At 60.3% G+C, this 9732-nt stretch overlaps 23 non-coding genes across 23 annotated transcripts; all 23 read left to right on the top strand.

Annotated features, from left to right (window-relative positions):
• Positions 1-71, top strand: trnaa-ugc (transfer RNA alanine (anticodon UGC)). Its single transcript has one exon. It is a non-coding gene; the product is annotated as a tRNA-Ala (tRNA).
• Positions 72-239: 168 nt separating this feature from the next.
• Positions 240-311, top strand: trnaa-cgc (transfer RNA alanine (anticodon CGC)). The gene has a single exon. It is a non-coding gene; the product is annotated as a tRNA-Ala (tRNA).
• Positions 312-673: 362 nt separating this feature from the next.
• trnat-ugu (transfer RNA threonine (anticodon UGU)) lies at positions 674-745 on the top strand. Its single transcript has one exon. It is a non-coding gene; the product is annotated as a tRNA-Thr (tRNA).
• A 628-nt stretch (positions 746-1373) lies between these two features.
• Positions 1374-1445, top strand: trnaa-ugc (transfer RNA alanine (anticodon UGC)). The gene has a single exon. It is a non-coding gene; the product is annotated as a tRNA-Ala (tRNA).
• A 135-nt stretch (positions 1446-1580) lies between these two features.
• Positions 1581-1652, top strand: trnat-cgu (transfer RNA threonine (anticodon CGU)). Its single transcript has one exon. It is a non-coding gene; the product is annotated as a tRNA-Thr (tRNA).
• Positions 1653-2138: 486 nt separating this feature from the next.
• On the top strand, positions 2139-2210 carry trnaa-ugc (transfer RNA alanine (anticodon UGC)). Its single transcript has one exon. It is a non-coding gene; the product is annotated as a tRNA-Ala (tRNA).
• Positions 2211-2378: 168 nt separating this feature from the next.
• On the top strand, positions 2379-2450 carry trnaa-cgc (transfer RNA alanine (anticodon CGC)). The gene has a single exon. It is a non-coding gene; the product is annotated as a tRNA-Ala (tRNA).
• A 362-nt stretch (positions 2451-2812) lies between these two features.
• Positions 2813-2884, top strand: trnat-ugu (transfer RNA threonine (anticodon UGU)). The gene has a single exon. It is a non-coding gene; the product is annotated as a tRNA-Thr (tRNA).
• Positions 2885-3487: 603 nt separating this feature from the next.
• Positions 3488-3559, top strand: trnaa-ugc (transfer RNA alanine (anticodon UGC)). The gene has a single exon. It is a non-coding gene; the product is annotated as a tRNA-Ala (tRNA).
• A 135-nt stretch (positions 3560-3694) lies between these two features.
• Positions 3695-3766, top strand: trnat-cgu (transfer RNA threonine (anticodon CGU)). The gene has a single exon. It is a non-coding gene; the product is annotated as a tRNA-Thr (tRNA).
• A 486-nt stretch (positions 3767-4252) lies between these two features.
• On the top strand, positions 4253-4324 carry trnaa-ugc (transfer RNA alanine (anticodon UGC)). Its single transcript has one exon. It is a non-coding gene; the product is annotated as a tRNA-Ala (tRNA).
• A 168-nt stretch (positions 4325-4492) lies between these two features.
• On the top strand, positions 4493-4564 carry trnaa-cgc (transfer RNA alanine (anticodon CGC)). The gene has a single exon. It is a non-coding gene; the product is annotated as a tRNA-Ala (tRNA).
• Positions 4565-4926: 362 nt separating this feature from the next.
• On the top strand, positions 4927-4998 carry trnat-ugu (transfer RNA threonine (anticodon UGU)). Its single transcript has one exon. It is a non-coding gene; the product is annotated as a tRNA-Thr (tRNA).
• A 657-nt stretch (positions 4999-5655) lies between these two features.
• trnaa-ugc (transfer RNA alanine (anticodon UGC)) lies at positions 5656-5727 on the top strand. The gene has a single exon. It is a non-coding gene; the product is annotated as a tRNA-Ala (tRNA).
• A 135-nt stretch (positions 5728-5862) lies between these two features.
• trnat-cgu (transfer RNA threonine (anticodon CGU)) lies at positions 5863-5934 on the top strand. Its single transcript has one exon. It is a non-coding gene; the product is annotated as a tRNA-Thr (tRNA).
• A 486-nt stretch (positions 5935-6420) lies between these two features.
• Positions 6421-6492, top strand: trnaa-ugc (transfer RNA alanine (anticodon UGC)). The gene has a single exon. It is a non-coding gene; the product is annotated as a tRNA-Ala (tRNA).
• Positions 6493-6660: 168 nt separating this feature from the next.
• On the top strand, positions 6661-6732 carry trnaa-cgc (transfer RNA alanine (anticodon CGC)). The gene has a single exon. It is a non-coding gene; the product is annotated as a tRNA-Ala (tRNA).
• A 362-nt stretch (positions 6733-7094) lies between these two features.
• trnat-ugu (transfer RNA threonine (anticodon UGU)) lies at positions 7095-7166 on the top strand. Its single transcript has one exon. It is a non-coding gene; the product is annotated as a tRNA-Thr (tRNA).
• A 625-nt stretch (positions 7167-7791) lies between these two features.
• Positions 7792-7863, top strand: trnaa-ugc (transfer RNA alanine (anticodon UGC)). The gene has a single exon. It is a non-coding gene; the product is annotated as a tRNA-Ala (tRNA).
• A 135-nt stretch (positions 7864-7998) lies between these two features.
• trnat-cgu (transfer RNA threonine (anticodon CGU)) lies at positions 7999-8070 on the top strand. The gene has a single exon. It is a non-coding gene; the product is annotated as a tRNA-Thr (tRNA).
• A 486-nt stretch (positions 8071-8556) lies between these two features.
• On the top strand, positions 8557-8628 carry trnaa-ugc (transfer RNA alanine (anticodon UGC)). The gene has a single exon. It is a non-coding gene; the product is annotated as a tRNA-Ala (tRNA).
• A 168-nt stretch (positions 8629-8796) lies between these two features.
• trnaa-cgc (transfer RNA alanine (anticodon CGC)) lies at positions 8797-8868 on the top strand. The gene has a single exon. It is a non-coding gene; the product is annotated as a tRNA-Ala (tRNA).
• Positions 8869-9230: 362 nt separating this feature from the next.
• Positions 9231-9302, top strand: trnat-ugu (transfer RNA threonine (anticodon UGU)). The gene has a single exon. It is a non-coding gene; the product is annotated as a tRNA-Thr (tRNA).
• Positions 9303-9732: the final 430 nt, after the last annotated feature.

Below are 9732 nucleotides of genomic sequence, written 5' to 3'. Positions count from 1 at the left end.
GGGGTGTAGCTCAGCGGTAGAGCGCGTGCTTTGCGTGTATGAGGCCCTGGGTTCGATCCCCAGCACCTCCATCTGCTTGTATGTGGAGAAGCTCACGCGCAACGGGTCGTGCGTGCCGTTGTCTCGATTAAGCCAGCGGTTTCTGGGTGGGGCGGGCTTGCCGTGACCTGTGGCTTTTCTTTCCCCCATTCCACGTAGTTGGCGACAAATGGCGAAACCAAGGCTGGGCAGGCCAGCAGGGGGATGTAGCTCAGCGGTAGAGCGTGTGCTTCGCATGCATGAGGCCCTGGGTTCGATCCCCAGCATCTCCACGGGGCTCACTTTAAGACCCTGTGCCCCAGGGGCTTTTACAGGAACAGCTCCCGTTTCAAAGTGCGACGCCTTCAGCTGTACGCCGCAGCCTTTGAGTTTGACAAGTCCTTAGAACGGTTCAAATCGCTGCGCGGAGCAAAGGCGTGGCACGCCCAAGCGGGACGTCCCTCTTGGCTGAAACACAGGCTTTGCGCGTACGAGGTCCTGGCTTCAGCCAGCATCTCCGAACGTGTCGTTTAGTTGAGGCACTCCTCCGCCACGTGGGTCTCCCTCTACATTAAGCTGGCACGAGCGATTTTCCAAGTGTGGCGTTAGAGCCCGTCCATTGCCTGCCTCCCACGAAAGGGCACCGGCGGGTGGGGGCACGGTGGCCGAGCGGTAAGGCGTCTGTCTTGTAAACAGAAGATCACGGGTTCAAACCCCGTCCGTGCCTGCCTTTTGGGCCGCTCAAACGTTGCTTGTAGTACCTTCGTTCAACCTCACCGGCTACGGTCCGCATAGTCAGGTCTCCCTGCGTGGCGCCCGCATCCCTTTTGCGATGTCTCAGCGGTAAGAGTCGTCAGCTGCAATGGCGCACCAGGCGCTTCGCTCAAATGCCTGCCTGCAGGCAAAAGCGAGCATTCCGAGTGTGCGCCGAACGCCTCGTGTACCTGCGCCCACGCATGCACGCAAACCGCATCGCGAGTCACCCGGTGACTGTCGCAGCTTGTTCCTCTCCCCGCCGAATGAGAAATGCAGGCAGCCTGCACCGGTAACCTCAAGAGAATCAGCTGTGGCCATAGAAGAAGAAGAAGAAGAAGCAGCAGCAGCAGCAGCAGCAGCAGCAGCAGCAGCAGCAGCAGCAGCAGCAGCAGCAGCAGCAGCAGCAGCAGCAGCAGCAGCAGCAGCAGCAGCAGCAGCAGCAGCAGCAGCAGCAGCAGCAGCAGCAGCAGCAGCAGCAGCAGCAGCAGCAGCAGCAGCAGCAGCAGCAGCAGCAGCAGCAGCAGCAGCAGCAGCAGCAGCAGCAGCAGCAGCAGCAGCAGCAGCAGCAGCAGCAGCAGCAGCAGCAGCAGCAGCCAGCGGGGGATATAGCTCAGTGGTAGAGCGCATGCTTTGCATGTATGAGGTCCTGGGTTCAATCCCCAGTGTCTCCAGGGGCTTCCCTTTAAGAAGTCGAGCACGCGGAATGTCCTACCTGCCTGTTTTCCAAGCAGCAAAAACTCTTGCCAGGTTAAAGGTCATCCTTTGTGAAGCTCCCTCATGTGTGAAGGTGGGTGGGGAAAGGGAGGGGCATGGTGGCCAAGTGGTAAGGCGTCTGTCTCGTAAACAGAAGATCGCGGGTTCAAACCCCGTCCGTGCCTGCCTGTTGGGCGGCGTCCGCCCCATCTTAGCGATCGCGGGCAGCTGTGTTTTGCGTGGCGCCTGCGTCTCATTGAGAGCTGAAAGAGCAGCCCCCTACACGGGCGCAAGAAGCGATTCGCCCGAGTGCCTGCCTACAACGGAAAGCGCGCGCCGTACGCCTCCGCTACAGCTACGTTCCGCTGTCGAAGCGGCCGCTGTAGGAGGTCCCGATTCTTACCGGGGAAGCAATGCGAGAGGCTCAGGAAGCGAGTTGAAAAGCCAAGCTACGCTACCTCCTTCGGAAGTCAGGTTTCGGAAATCTTCGCCGCCGCGTGTTGGCGGGCGGTGACCACGCTGCCTTTGTCGGTCTGTAGCTTCTTCGAGTGCCGGCCACCCGCAACCGACGCAAAGTATAGCGAACGCCGCCGATTTCGAGAGAACAAGGCGTGCTTTCGAGGAGTAGACCTTTACCTCCTGACCGCCAGCAGCACCGAGGCAGGGGAGGGGGGGGTGTAGCTCAGCGGTAGAGCGCGTGCTTTGCGTGTATGAGGCCCTGGGTTCGATCCCCAGCACCTCCATCTGCTTGTATGTGGAGAAGCTCACGCGCAACGGGTCGTGCGTGCCGTTGTCTCGATTAAGCCAGCGGTTTCTGGGTGGGGCGGGCTTGCCGTGACCTGTGGCTTTTCTTTCCCCCATTCCACGTAGTTGGCGACAAATGGCGAAACCAAGGCTGGGCAGGCCAGCAGGGGGATGTAGCTCAGCGGTAGAGCGTGTGCTTCGCATGCATGAGGCCCTGGGTTCGATCCCCAGCATCTCCACGGGGCTCACTTTAAGACCCTGTGCCCCAGGGGCTTTTACAGGAACAGCTCCCGTTTCAAAGTGCGACGCCTTCAGCTGTACGCCGCAGCCTTTGAGTTTGACAAGTCCTTAGAACGGTTCAAATCGCTGCGCGGAGCAAAGGCGTGGCACGCCCAAGCGGGACGTCCCTCTTGGCTGAAACACAGGCTTTGCGCGTACGAGGTCCTGGCTTCAGCCAGCATCTCCGAACGTGTCGTTTAGTTGAGGCACTCCTCCGCCACGTGGGTCTCCCTCTACATTAAGCTGGCACGAGCGATTTTCCAAGTGTGGCGTTAGAGCCCGTCCATTGCCTGCCTCCCACGAAAGGGCACCGGCGGGTGGGGGCACGGTGGCCGAGCGGTAAGGCGTCTGTCTTGTAAACAGAAGATCACGGGTTCAAACCCCGTCCGTGCCTGCCTTTTGGGCCGCTCAAACGTTGCTTGTAGTACCTTCGTTCAACCTCACCGGCTACGGTCCGCATAGTCAGGTCTCCCTGCGTGGCGCCCGCATCCCTTTTGCGATGTCTCAGCGGTAAGAGTCGTCAGCTGCAATGGCGCACCAGGCGCTTCGCTCAAATGCCTGCCTGCAGGCAAAAGCGAGCATTCCGAGTGTGCGCCGAACGCCTCGTGTACCTGCGCCCACGCATGCACGCAAACCGCATCGCGAGTCACCCGGTGACTGTCGCAGCTTGTTCCTCTCCCCGCCGAATGAGAAATGCAGGCAGCCTGCACCGGTAACCTCAAGAGAATCAGCTGTGGCCATAGAAGAAGAAGAAGAAGAAGAAGCAGCAGCAGCAGCAGCAGCAGCAGCAGCAGCAGCAGCAGCAGCAGCAGCAGCAGCAGCAGCAGCAGCAGCAGCAGCAGCAGCAGCAGCAGCAGCAGCAGCAGCAGCAGCAGCAGCAGCAGCAGCAGCAGCAGAGCAGCAGCAGCAGCAGCAGCAGCAGCAGCAGCAGCAGCAGCAGCAGCAGCAGCAGCAGCAGCAGCAGCAGCAGCAGCAGCAGCAGCAGCAGCAGCAGCCGGGGGATATAGCTCAGTGGTAGAGCGCATGCTTTGCATGTATGAGGTCCTGGGTTCAATCCCCAGTGTCTCCAGGGGCTTCCCTTTAAGAAGTCGAGCACGCGGAATGTCCTACCTGCCTGTTTTCCAAGCAGCAAAAACTCTTGCCAGGTTAAAGGTCATCCGTTGTGAAGCTCCCTCATGTGTGAAGGTGGGTGGGGAAAGGGAGGGGCATGGTGGCCAAGTGGTAAGGCGTCTGTCTCGTAAACAGAAGATCGCGGGTTCAAACCCCGTCCGTGCCTGCCTGTTGGGCGGCGTCCGCCCCATCTTAGCGATCGCGGGCAGCTGTGTTTTGCGTGGCGCCTGCGTCTCATTGAGAGCTGAAAGAGCAGCCCCCTACACGGGCGCAAGAAGCGATTCGCCCGAGTGCCTGCCTACAACGGAAAGCGCGCGCCGTACGCCTCCGCTACAGCTACGTTCCGCTGTCGAAGCGGCCGCTGTAGGAGGTCCCGATTCTTACCGGGGAAGCAATGCGAGAGGCTCAGGAAGCGAGTTGAAAAGCCAAGCTACGCTACCTCCTTCGGAAGTCAGGTTTCGGAAATCTTCGCCGCCGCGTGTTGGCGGGCGGTGACCACGCTGCCTTTGTCGGTCTGTAGCTTCTTCGAGTGCCGGCCACCCGCAACCGACGCAAAGTATAGCGAACGCCGCCGATTTCGAGAGAACAAGGCGTGCTTTCGAGGAGTAGACCTTTACCTCCTGACCGCCAGCAGCACCGAGGCAGGGGAGGGGGGGGTGTAGCTCAGCGGTAGAGCGCGTGCTTTGCGTGTATGAGGCCCTGGGTTCGATCCCCAGCACCTCCATCTGCTTGTATGTGGAGAAGCTCACGCGCAACGGGTCGTGCGTGCCGTTGTCTCGATTAAGCCAGCGGTTTCTGGGTGGGGCGGGCTTGCCGTGACCTGTGGCTTTTCTTTCCCCCATTCCACGTAGTTGGCGACAAATGGCGAAACCAAGGCTGGGCAGGCCAGCAGGGGGATGTAGCTCAGCGGTAGAGCGTGTGCTTCGCATGCATGAGGCCCTGGGTTCGATCCCCAGCATCTCCACGGGGCTCACTTTAAGACCCTGTGCCCCAGGGGCTTTTACAGGAACAGCTCCCGTTTCAAAGTGCGACGCCTTCAGCTGTACGCCGCAGCCTTTGAGTTTGACAAGTCCTTAGAACGGTTCAAATCGCTGCGCGGAGCAAAGGCGTGGCACGCCCAAGCGGGACGTCCCTCTTGGCTGAAACACAGGCTTTGCGCGTACGAGGTCCTGGCTTCAGCCAGCATCTCCGAACGTGTCGTTTAGTTGAGGCACTCCTCCGCCACGTGGGTCTCCCTCTACATTAAGCTGGCACGAGCGATTTTCCAAGTGTGGCGTTAGAGCCCGTCCATTGCCTGCCTCCCACGAAAGGGCACCGGCGGGTGGGGGCACGGTGGCCGAGCGGTAAGGCGTCTGTCTTGTAAACAGAAGATCACGGGTTCAAACCCCGTCCGTGCCTGCCTTTTGGGCCGCTCAAACGTTGCTTGTAGTACCTTCGTTCAACCTCACCGGCTACGGTCCGCATAGTCAGGTCTCCCTGCGTGGCGCCCGCATCCCTTTTGCGATGTCTCAGCGGTAAGAGTCGTCAGCTGCAATGGCGCACCAGGCGCTTCGCTCAAATGCCTGCCTGCAGGCAAAAGCGAGCATTCCGAGTGTGCGCCGAACGCCTCGTGTACCTGCGCCCACGCATGCACGCAAACCGCATCGCGAGTCACCCGGTGACTGTCGCAGCTTGTTCCTCTCCCCGCCGAATGAGAAATGCAGGCAGCCTGCACCGGTAACCTCAAGAGAATCAGCTGTGGCCATAGAAGAAGAAGAAGAAGAAGAAGCAGCAGCAGCAGCAGCAGCAGCAGCAGCAGCAGCAGCAGCAGCAGCAGCAGCAGCAGCAGCAGCAGCAGCAGCAGCAGCAGCAGCAGCAGCAGCAGCAGCAGCAGCAGCAGCAGCAGCAGCAGCAGCAGCAGCAGCAGCAGCAGCAGCAGCAGCAGCAGCAGCAGCAGCAGCAGCAGCAGCAGCAGCAGCAGCAGCAGCAGCAGCAGCAGCAGCAGCAGCAGCAGCAGCAGCAGCAGCAGCAGCAGCAGCAGCAGCAGCAGCAGCAGCAGCAGCAGCAGCAGCAGCGGGGGATATAGCTCAGTGGTAGAGCGCATGCTTTGCATGTATGAGGTCCTGGGTTCAATCCCCAGTGTCTCCAGGGGCTTCCCTTTAAGAAGTCGAGCACGCGGAATGTCCTACCTGCCTGTTTTCCAAGCAGCAAAAACTCTTGCCAGGTTAAAGGTCATCCTTTGTGAAGCTCCCTCATGTGTGAAGGTGGGTGGGGAAAGGGAGGGGCATGGTGGCCAAGTGGTAAGGCGTCTGTCTCGTAAACAGAAGATCGCGGGTTCAAACCCCGTCCGTGCCTGCCTGTTGGGCGGCGTCCGCCCCATCTTAGCGATCGCGGGCAGCTGTGTTTTGCGTGGCGCCTGCGTCTCATTGAGAGCTGAAAGAGCAGCCCCCTACACGGGCGCAAGAAGCGATTCGCCCGAGTGCCTGCCTACAACGGAAAGCGCGCGCCGTACGCCTCCGCTACAGCTACGTTCCGCTGTCGAAGCGGCCGCTGTAGGAGGTCCCGATTCTTACCGGGGAAGCAATGCGAGAGGCTCAGGAAGCGAGTTGAAAAGCCAAGCTACGCTACCTCCTTCGGAAGTCAGGTTTCGGAAATCTTCGCCGCCGCGTGTTGGCGGGCGGTGACCACGCTGCCTTTGTCGGTCTGTAGCTTCTTCGAGTGCCGGCCACCCGCAACCGACGCAAAGTATAGCGAACGCCGCCGATTTCGAGAGAACAAGGCGTGCTTTCGAGGAGTAGACCTTTACCTCCTGACCGCCAGCAGCACCGAGGCAGGGGAGGGGGGGGTGTAGCTCAGCGGTAGAGCGCGTGCTTTGCGTGTATGAGGCCCTGGGTTCGATCCCCAGCACCTCCATCTGCTTGTATGTGGAGAAGCTCACGCGCAACGGGTCGTGCGTGCCGTTGTCTCGATTAAGCCAGCGGTTTCTGGGTGGGGCGGGCTTGCCGTGACCTGTGGCTTTTCTTTCCCCCATTCCACGTAGTTGGCGACAAATGGCGAAACCAAGGCTGGGCAGGCCAGCAGGGGGATGTAGCTCAGCGGTAGAGCGTGTGCTTCGCATGCATGAGGCCCTGGGTTCGATCCCCAGCATCTCCACGGGGCTCACTTTAAGACCCTGTGCCCCAGGGGCTTTTACAGGAACAGCTCCCGTTTCAAAGTGCGACGCCTTCAGCTGTACGCCGCAGCCTTTGAGTTTGACAAGTCCTTAGAACGGTTCAAATCGCTGCGCGGAGCAAAGGCGTGGCACGCCCAAGCGGGACGTCCCTCTTGGCTGAAACACAGGCTTTGCGCGTACGAGGTCCTGGCTTCAGCCAGCATCTCCGAACGTGTCGTTTAGTTGAGGCACTCCTCCGCCACGTGGGTCTCCCTCTACATTAAGCTGGCACGAGCGATTTTCCAAGTGTGGCGTTAGAGCCCGTCCATTGCCTGCCTCCCACGAAAGGGCACCGGCGGGTGGGGGCACGGTGGCCGAGCGGTAAGGCGTCTGTCTTGTAAACAGAAGATCACGGGTTCAAACCCCGTCCGTGCCTGCCTTTTGGGCCGCTCAAACGTTGCTTGTAGTACCTTCGTTCAACCTCACCGGCTACGGTCCGCATAGTCAGGTCTCCCTGCGTGGCGCCCGCATCCCTTTTGCGATGTCTCAGCGGTAAGAGTCGTCAGCTGCAATGGCGCACCAGGCGCTTCGCTCAAATGCCTGCCTGCAGGCAAAAGCGAGCATTCCGAGTGTGCGCCGAACGCCTCGTGTACCTGCGCCCACGCATGCACGCAAACCGCATCGCGAGTCACCCGGTGACTGTCGCAGCTTGTTCCTCTCCCCGCCGAATGAGAAATGCAGGCAGCCTGCACCGGTAACCTCAAGAGAATCAGCTGTGGCCATAGAAGAAGAAGAAGAAGAAGAAGAAGAAGCAGCAGCAGCAGCAGCAGCAGCAGCAGCAGCAGCAGCAGCAGCAGCAGCAGCAGCAGCAGCAGCAGCAGCAGCAGCAGCAGCAGCAGCAGCAGCAGCAGCAGCAGCAGCAGCAGCAGCAGCAGCAGCAGCAGCAGCAGCAGCAGCAGCAGCAGCAGCAGCAGCAGCAGCAGCAGCAGCAGCAGCAGCAGCAGCAGCAGCAGCAGCAGCAGCAGCAGCAGCAGCAGCAGCAGCAGCAGCAGCAGCCAGCGGGGGATATAGCTCAGCGGTAGAGCGCATGCTTTGCATGTATGAGGTCCTGGGTTCAATCCCCAGTGTCTCCAGGGGCTTCCCTTTAAGAAGTCGAGCACGCGGAATGTCCTACCTGCCTGTTTTCCAAGCAGCAAAAACTCTTGCCAGGTTAAAGGTCATCCTTTGTGAAGCTCCCTCATGTGTGAAGGTGGGTGGGGAAAGGGAGGGGCATGGTGGCCAAGTGGTAAGGCGTCTGTCTCGTAAACAGAAGATCGCGGGTTCAAACCCCGTCCGTGCCTGCCTGTTGGGCGGCGTCCGCCCCATCTTAGCGATCGCGGGCAGCTGTGTTTTGCGTGGCGCCTGCGTCTCATTGAGAGCTGAAAGAGCAGCCCCCTACACGGGCGCAAGAAGCGATTCGCCCGAGTGCCTGCCTACAACGGAAAGCGCGCGCCGTACGCCTCCGCTACAGCTACGTTCCGCTGTCGAAGCGGCCGCTGTAGGAGGTCCCGATTCTTACCGGGGAAGCAATGCGAGAGGCTCAGGAAGCGAGTTGAAAAGCCAAGCTACGCTACCTCCTTCGGAAGTCAGGTTTCGGAAATCTTCGCCGCCGCGTGTTGGCGGGCGGTGACCACGCTGCCTTTGTCGGTCTGTAGCTTCTTCGAGTGCCGGCCACCCGCAACCGACGCAAAGTATAGCGAACGCCGCCGATTTCGAGAGAACAAGGCGTGCTTTCGAGGAGTAGACCTTTACCTCCTGACCGCCAGCAGCACCGAGGCAGGGGAGGGGGGGGTGTAGCTCAGCGGTAGAGCGCGTGCTTTGCGTGTATGAGGCCCTGGGTTCGATCCCCAGCACCTCCATCTGCTTGTATGTGGAGAAGCTCACGCGCAACGGGTCGTGCGTGCCGTTGTCTCGATTAAGCCAGCGGTTTCTGGGTGGGGCGGGCTTGCCGTGACCTGTGGCTTTTCTTTCCCCCATTCCACGTAGTTGGCGACAAATGGCGAAACCAAGGCTGGGCAGGCCAGCAGGGGGATGTAGCTCAGCGGTAGAGCGTGTGCTTCGCATGCATGAGGCCCTGGGTTCGATCCCCAGCATCTCCACGGGGCTCACTTTAAGACCCTGTGCCCCAGGGGCTTTTACAGGAACAGCTCCCGTTTCAAAGTGCGACGCCTTCAGCTGTACGCCGCAGCCTTTGAGTTTGACAAGTCCTTAGAACGGTTCAAATCGCTGCGCGGAGCAAAGGCGTGGCACGCCCAAGCGGGACGTCCCTCTTGGCTGAAACACAGGCTTTGCGCGTACGAGGTCCTGGCTTCAGCCAGCATCTCCGAACGTGTCGTTTAGTTGAGGCACTCCTCCGCCACGTGGGTCTCCCTCTACATTAAGCTGGCACGAGCGATTTTCCAAGTGTGGCGTTAGAGCCCGTCCATTGCCTGCCTCCCACGAAAGGGCACCGGCGGGTGGGGGCACGGTGGCCGAGCGGTAAGGCGTCTGTCTTGTAAACAGAAGATCACGGGTTCAAACCCCGTCCGTGCCTGCCTTTTGGGCCGCTCAAACGTTGCTTGTAGTACCTTCGTTCAACCTCACCGGCTACGGTCCGCATAGTCAGGTCTCCCTGCGTGGCGCCCGCATCCCTTTTGCGATGTCTCAGCGGTAAGAGTCGTCAGCTGCAATGGCGCACCAGGCGCTTCGCTCAAATGCCTGCCTGCAGGCAAAAGCGAGCATTCCGAGTGTGCGCCGAACGCCTCGTGTACCTGCGCCCACGCATGCACGCAAACCGCATCGCGAGTCACCCGGTGACTGTCGCAGCTTGTTCCTCTCCCCGCCGAATGAGAAATGCAGGCAGCCTGCACCGGTAACCTCAAGAGAATCAGCTGTGGCCATAGAAGAAGAAGAAGAAGAAGAAGAAGCAGCAGCAGCAGCAGCAGCAGCAGCAGCAGCAGCAGCAGCAGCAGCAGCAGCAGCAG

Source organism: Scleropages formosus, chromosome 2 (assembly GCF_900964775.1).
Source record: "Scleropages formosus chromosome 2, fSclFor1.1, whole genome shotgun sequence".
Classification (NCBI taxonomy): Eukaryota; Metazoa; Chordata; class Actinopteri; order Osteoglossiformes; family Osteoglossidae; genus Scleropages; species Scleropages formosus.
The sequence above is the reverse complement of the archived record's forward strand: the minus strand, read 5'-3'. Positions and strand labels throughout refer to the sequence as shown.